This window comes from Miscanthus floridulus, chromosome 17 (genome assembly GCF_019320115.1).
Source record: "Miscanthus floridulus cultivar M001 chromosome 17, ASM1932011v1, whole genome shotgun sequence".
NCBI classification, from domain to species: Eukaryota; Viridiplantae; Streptophyta; class Magnoliopsida; order Poales; family Poaceae; genus Miscanthus; species Miscanthus floridulus.
The window spans coordinates 65,454,625-65,461,672 of NC_089596.1; the positions used below are offsets into that span (position 1 = coordinate 65,454,625).

General features: G+C 49.4%; 1 long non-coding RNA gene across 1 annotated transcript; it reads right to left on the reverse strand.

Moving 5' to 3' along the window:
* Positions 1 to 1,667: 1,667 nt before the first annotated feature.
* LOC136515106 (uncharacterized) lies at positions 1,668 to 2,390 on the reverse strand. The gene is made up of 2 exons (XR_010773943.1): positions 2,270 to 2,390; positions 1,668 to 1,935 (listed from the first exon to the last, which is right to left on the reverse strand). It is a non-coding gene; the product is annotated as an uncharacterized lncRNA (long non-coding RNA).
* Positions 2,391 to 7,048: the final 4,658 nt, after the last annotated feature.

Sequence of the window (7,048 nt, forward strand, 5' to 3'; positions counted from 1 at the left end):
GTCCCATTCTGGGCCTGATATCTTCTTACTCCGGGCTCGGGATCTCTCGCTCTTCTTGGGCTGCATATCGGAGGTACTGCCATGATGAGGGATAGTAACAGGGCGGAGCCTGGCCAAGCTGTACGAACGAACGCGCAAGAACGTGCGGTGCGCGAGCGCGCCACGGCCGGCCAAAGGCCAACAACTGTTGGCAACGGTAGGAGTACGCGGGTGCCGCCGTGCCGGGTGCTCATCACATCTGCACGTACGTCGCCCGGCGCCCGTGGCGTTCTCGGTCTATCCGCGCCTTGCCAGCTGGTGATGGTTCAGTTCAAGTGCTCAGCAGCTTCGCGTGCTATGGTAAGGCCCCGTTTAGTTCCAACCCAAAAACAAAAAATTTTCAAGATTCTCCATCGCATCGAATCTTGCGGCACATGCATGGAGTACTAAATGTAGACGAAAAAAAAACTGACTACACAGTTGGCCGAGAAATCGTAAGACGAATCTTTTAAGCCTAAATAGTCCATAATTGAATAATTTTTGTCAAATACAAACGAAAGTGCTACAGTAGCCAAAAGTCAAAAATTTTCGGAACTAAATGGGACCTAACGCGAATTCATTTTGGCCCAGCACTGAATCCTGGGCGCGCATTGTGGTAGTCGGTCGGTAAAAACCCGTGCGTAATAAAGATCTAAGCGTGAATGGTGAGCCTGCCACTGCCATGCCCCATGCATCGATTATTCATGGTGTTCTCCTTGCATTGCATGTTCACTTCTTAATTACGCTCCGAGATACTTGCTGCTGCACTTGAATTGTACCGATACATACTGCTCTCCAACTAAAGAGGGCAGCGTGTTCAGCCGGCCAGTTGTCTCGCGTACTACTACTGGTTTCGAATTAAAGCGCTTCGTTACATTATCTCGAAGAAAAAGAAAAAAGAAGAAGAAAGAGCTCGTGTGAACACCGGAGGCAATTGATGGTTAGTGTAAGGCTTGGAGTCTTGGACGGGCTCAGTAAAGCCCATCAACACTCTTAGGCTTCATAAATGTCTTTCGTATGTTTGTACGCGGGTCATGATGCTTGTATACTAGTGACAGTGGCGCGCCCTGCGGGTTGGCACCATAAATATTGTTATGTTTAGTACTCAATATTAAAAAAAAAAGAAACCCGAATGCAATCAGAAAGCGAGAAACACTTGGGTAAAAGAACCGAAGGCTACAGGTATCTTAGATTCTTAGTCCCCCTTTAACAGGGGGGGCGTATCATAAACGGCTTAGTTTATAAACCGCGACAGTCAAGCACACTATATTTTACATAAAAAAGTACAGTTCTCAATAAACCACAATATATGTCTACTGTGTACTACATACGTGCAGCTCAAAAATAATTTCGCAAACTGTACAGAAAATATCTATATCAAATCAAAGAACATAGAATTCAATTCACAGAGTCCAGCCGCATCATCTCTTCAATCCGCAAGAAGGCTATCAAAACAACCTGCCAGTCCTAAAACAACCTGCCAGTTATTCCACCCTTGAAGAAAGGAGAAAAGATAGAAGAATAATAGACACCGATTAATGAATGAGTGCAAAGGCTGTTTTGGTAGTGCTAGAAGATTAATCTAAAAACTGAAAAGTTCCTTAGAAGCCACATGGACCCAATGTCTTAACAGCGTGAGCGCAACAACCTGCATCCGAAATTTGACCAACCAGATTGGCACCAATTTTTGCTACACGTATGTTTTCTGAAACTTGCAAATCAGAAGATAGCAATAGATGAACAGAGGAGCAACTGCATTCTATAGCGCTGATTTTAACCTGTTCATCCTAGGGTCTGTAAATGAACTGAGAAGGAACGCTATCAGCACAGCTGAGCACCTTCTCTAGGTCGAACTGCAACAGGTGGTCCTCCATCTGATGCCCCCCACTGAAGATCGCCGCACCATCGCCGCTGGCCCTGGGGAGGCAGAGTAGGAACCTGAGTACCAGATGTCAAAGACTAATGGTATGCAGATGCAGCAGCGTGGATCTGAAAAATCATAGGACCACCAAATCGAGGAAGGAACAATGAAATCGACAAGCACAGGTTACGAATCTGCATGAAAATGATAAGCTGCAAAAAAATTACTGGGTATGTATCTGTCTCTAGAAGAAATGCTGAAACAATCAAAATGAGAGCGCAATCATCTATGTTTCTGGCGTGTTTTGCACAGAAGATAGGTAACCACTATCACAAAAAATAAATTATATAGGATCTGTTCAAAATATAAAGTGCAGAATTCTGCTTTTACCATGAACCCCGATATCCGGAATAAAAAATCATATCGCCAGTAGTTTCATCAAGCTTGAGTTCCGTCAGGACATGCATTTTTTTTATTTCTAATCTAGCAGTAGATTCCAGGCAAAGAATTCTATATTTCTATTGACCATTCATGTTAATTCCTCATATATATATTTGTTTGAATAAGTCCTGAGCACCGGTCTGTTTTTCCGCTTTCAGATAGGATAGAGCTGGGCGATGCGTGAATAGCGCGCACGCCGCACACTGCGAGCGGCAAGTCCCAGGCCGTTGGGATGGCAGCGGTCAAGCACGAACGTGCCGCGTTTCTCTCGGTTGATTTCAGCCGTGTAATCTTGCATGTATTTACTTTACATATAGAGTTCAATACAATCAGAAAAAGCTACCAGTTTTTAGCAGCACCAAATCCGTGTCCAGATTGTGTTCGCGTGTGTTTCCACTCTCCCTCTCGCGCTCGCCCTTGATCGGGATTATGTCAATTGGCATCAGAGCCAGGCCACGCCATCACCATGTCGCAGTCGCCATCCAAGAAGGTGTTCCCTGGTGATGGCTCCGGCGGAAAGAAGCCTCCTGCTCCATCGCGTTCGCCACCACGATGTCGTGGCCGCTCCCACAACCGCCGGTCGCGCACCCGGGACGCCGGGCCGCGCGTCATCGAGCGAGTCATCGAGCGATCGTCCGCCAACATCACGTGGCCGATGCTAACCCGGACTAACTATCCGGAGTGGACATTGGTAATGGAGGTAAATTTCCAGACCCTCCGTGTGTGGGACGCTGTCTGCCATGGCATCGACGACGACCCCGATGATGAAGTGTACCACGACGATCGACAAGCGATGGCCGGTCTCCTGCGTTCAATACCATCTGAGCTCTGGAGCACACTCGCCGTCAAACCCACGGTAAAGGAGGCATGGGACGCGGTCAAGAACCCGCGGATCGGCGACAAGCGCGCGCGCGACGCCAGCGCGCAGCAGCTTCACCGAGAATTCGGCAATCTCTCCTTCAAGGAAGGCGAGACCATCAACGAGTTCAGCATCCGCATCACCGCGCTCGCCACCAATCTTCGCTCCCTCGGCGACAACATCACCGACACTGAGGTAGTGAAGAAACTGCTGCAGGTGGTTCGAGACAAACTCAACCAGGCCATCGTCTCCCTTGAGATGTTCCTCGACCTGAACACCGTGACGGTCGAAGAGGTGGTCGGTCAACTTCGCGTGTTCGAGGAACGCACCAAGCCAAAGCAGGTCACGGACTGTCGACGAAATATGGTCGGCAGTCTACCTAGGGGTATACCCAAGGTAGTAGATTGTCGGCAGACAGATGCGCAAGCCACAAACAAGACGGTGACGTAAGATAGACACGAGGTTTTATCCAGGTTCGGCCGCCAAGAAGGCGTAATACCTACGTCCTGCGTCTGATTGTATTGCTGTATGTCAATGAGAGATGATTTTTAGAGGGATCCCCTGCCCGCCTTATATAGTCCGGAAGGCAGGGTTACAGATCTGGAAACTAATCCTAGCCAGTTACAATTGCCATACATGGCCGGATAAGGATTCCTATTCTAACCGACCAGGATCTTGCTTGGTCGCCAAATCTGTTTTGACTCCTTACGCGGGACTCCGAACAGGTTGGCCGAGCCGCGCGTCGTCTTTTGGTGGACCGAACCCACTGATCCGGGCCGGCCCAAGCCTAGCCGTAAGGGTATAGGGGTTAATACCCCCACAGCTAGTCCTCGAGCACCATGTATTATGCTGCGACACGCCATTTTAACCTTCTCCGACAAGTAAGGCTCGAGTCCTTGACATCTCTGACCACCGTCGTCGCCGGAGAAATAGGTTGTCCGAAGAATGTATGGTGCTCTTAAGAAAAAAGAAAAAGATTTCCGTCCTAGGAAGTGTGCCCACTTGTATTTCTGAAAAGAAATGTAAGTGGTCTTGAAGCGTAGCGTCCTTGAACATCAGAGGCGTAGGGGTCGAAAAACAAACGCATTCACCGCAAGGTGAAGTGTGCCCACTTAGTCCCCGAGCCTGGTAGTAGGTAACATAGTCACGTGGTGCCAGGGTCTAAATAGAATTCCCAGTTAAGTTAAAAACCCAATTGCTGTACAGACAATACGAGATGCACCGGCAGGTGCATCGTACCGATGTAGTCCCCGAGCTTGCTGGAAGGCGAAGTATGAGCCTTGTAGCAAGGTCTAAATAAATGTCTCTCAACTGTATGTGAGTACAAATCACATGTAGCCGAGAAGAACCATTCTCCGAGCAATGGTCGGGATAGTCCCCGAGCACTTTAGTAATCCTTACAATCATTCAAAGCATAAGGGTCGATTAAATAAACACATTCACCGCAAGGTGAAGTGTGCCCACTTAGTCCCCGAGCCTGGTAGTAGGTGACGCAGACACGTGGTGCCAGGGTCTAAAAAAGAATTTCTACTGAAGTTAAGAATCCAATCGTCGTGCAAGCAAAACGAGATGCACCGGAAGGTGCATCGTACCGATGTAGTCCCCGAGCTTGCTGGAAGGCGAAGTAGGAGCCTTGTAGCAAGGTCTAAATAAATGTCTCTCATCTGTATGTGAGTACAAATCACATGTAGCCGAGGTGAACCATTCTCCGAGCAGTGGTCGGGACAGTCCCCGAGCACATTAGTAGTCGGAGCAGTCCTCGAGCACGGCAGTGGTCGGAGCAATCCCCGAGCACTGCAGTGGTCTGGGCAGTCCCCGAACACGGCAGTGGTCTAGGCTGTCTTCGAGCACGACAGTGGTCTGATCCATCCTTGAGCACAAGACATGCAGCAAAAATATGAACGCCGCTTGTATTATTATTTGGTGTATTTATTTATCTCCTTTCTCTGTCAAGTCTAGTCTGACACGTCTGGTCAAAAAAGCAGACGGGTATAGTGCGGCACCCTGTCTTCTTGCTCTTTTCTGGCAAACAGTCACTTGGCACCTGTATGGAGGTGCGTCAGTGTGGGCCCTCTTACACTATCAACGAAGAGGCGCGTACACTGGTAATGAAGGGGCGCGTTTATTGGCGTAGATCTCGAGGTTGTGTGAACAACTATCTGCGGCGCGTGCGCACGTCTCCCAAGAATCTCGGGTGGACGAAACGACGGAGCTCTTTGTTATTTATAATATAGACCTGGTAAGTTAGTTGTACGGATCCCCATTGTCATTCGCCGCCGCAACCTTCTTCTTTTCCTCGCCGAACCCTATTCCTCCGAAAATCATCACCAATCCCCCCGCCACCGCATCCACCCCCTTAGTAAGGACAGATTAATGGCGAAGAGAGATGCCCAGAAGAAAGGCGAAGTCATGGCGAAGGAGTGGTGGAAGTCGCGGAGCAATGAGCAGACCATCGAAGACCTCGTCTCCATGGGAGTGCTCCACAAGCGGGATGGCGTGCGCCAGAAGGAGAAAGCTTCCCCGATCCACAACTAGGTGAGATTGTGGTTTTTGAGGATTTCTTCAAATGGGGTTTTGGGGTTCCAGTGCACCCTTTCCTTCGGGGTCTCTGCTTGTATTACGAGATTGAGATTTGTAATCTGCATCCTAACTTGATTCTTCTTGTCTCCACCTTCATCCATCTCTGCAAGGCCTATGGTGCTTCCAGCCCCATTTCGACCTCTTTCGCCACCTATTCTGTCTGTGGAAGAAAGGGAGCGGCGGCTCGAAGATAGCCGAAGGCGTCTACCTTAATCTGTGTGACGGTATGAAAGCCCAGTACTTGCACTACCCCTAGAACACCTCGCTGGACGAATGGTACAAGAAGTGGTTCTACATCCGTGAAGAGCCAAACACAATCACCCTGTGGGATGTGGGGTTGATTCCGGAGAAGAAGAATAGCTGGTCAGAGAAGCCTGAGAACTTGGAGCAGATCATAGAACTGCTCGGGATGATCCCGTGGGGAAGGCTGGATGGTCCAAGCGTGGTCGGGAACTTCATCAGTCGAAGGATCTAGCCCTGCCAGAAGAGGGTACATCCTAGCTTCGAGTACTAGGGAAGCGTAGATCCAACGAGGACCAGGAAAGAGGTGCTCGACAAGATAGAAGTCAAGGCCAGGATTAGGGAGCTATTCAACCTGGCTGATCCCAATTATGTCAGGTTAAACGACATCGAGCATGCCTTCAAGCTGGCCCGACCTCCCCCAAAGGTAAATGATACTTCCTTGTACCTATAGAATCATGTTGTAACAAGAAATTGACTGTTGTCTCCTTTATGTTTCTCAGAGTAATGGTTGTGACCGGGCAGCAGTGTTCGTGTCTTCGTCCCCTGGTGTGGATTGGCCGCAAGTTGTCGGCCCAACCGCCCAGACTAGCGCCAAGACCGAAGACATCCACTGGGTGGCACTCAAGGTTGTGGAGGATGCATCGACCAGAGCTGCTGGCAAGCGGCCGGCTGCCAACAAACGACGCTAAGCCATCTTCCCCCTTTCAGACGATGAAGCAGAGGATGCGGACATCTTCCGGCTCGTCCCTCGAAAGAGGAGGAGACAAATGGGGTCGACGGAGCAGGGTGGCTCCTCTATGCCAGCAGTGATCGCATCACCGACCACTGCAACACAGAGGACTAGTGAGGGAAGTGTCAAGCATCAAACCCCAGCGCCAGTACCGGTCATCGGAAAAGACCCAGTGGAACCCGCTGAGCACGTGGAGCAGGCACGATCGAAGAGACGCTCCTTCGCCACGTCATTCTGTGCTTCTAAGCTATAAGTATTTGTAACTTTGATGTAAGCTTATAATTTGTATTGAATATTATTGTCTTCTGAACTTTTC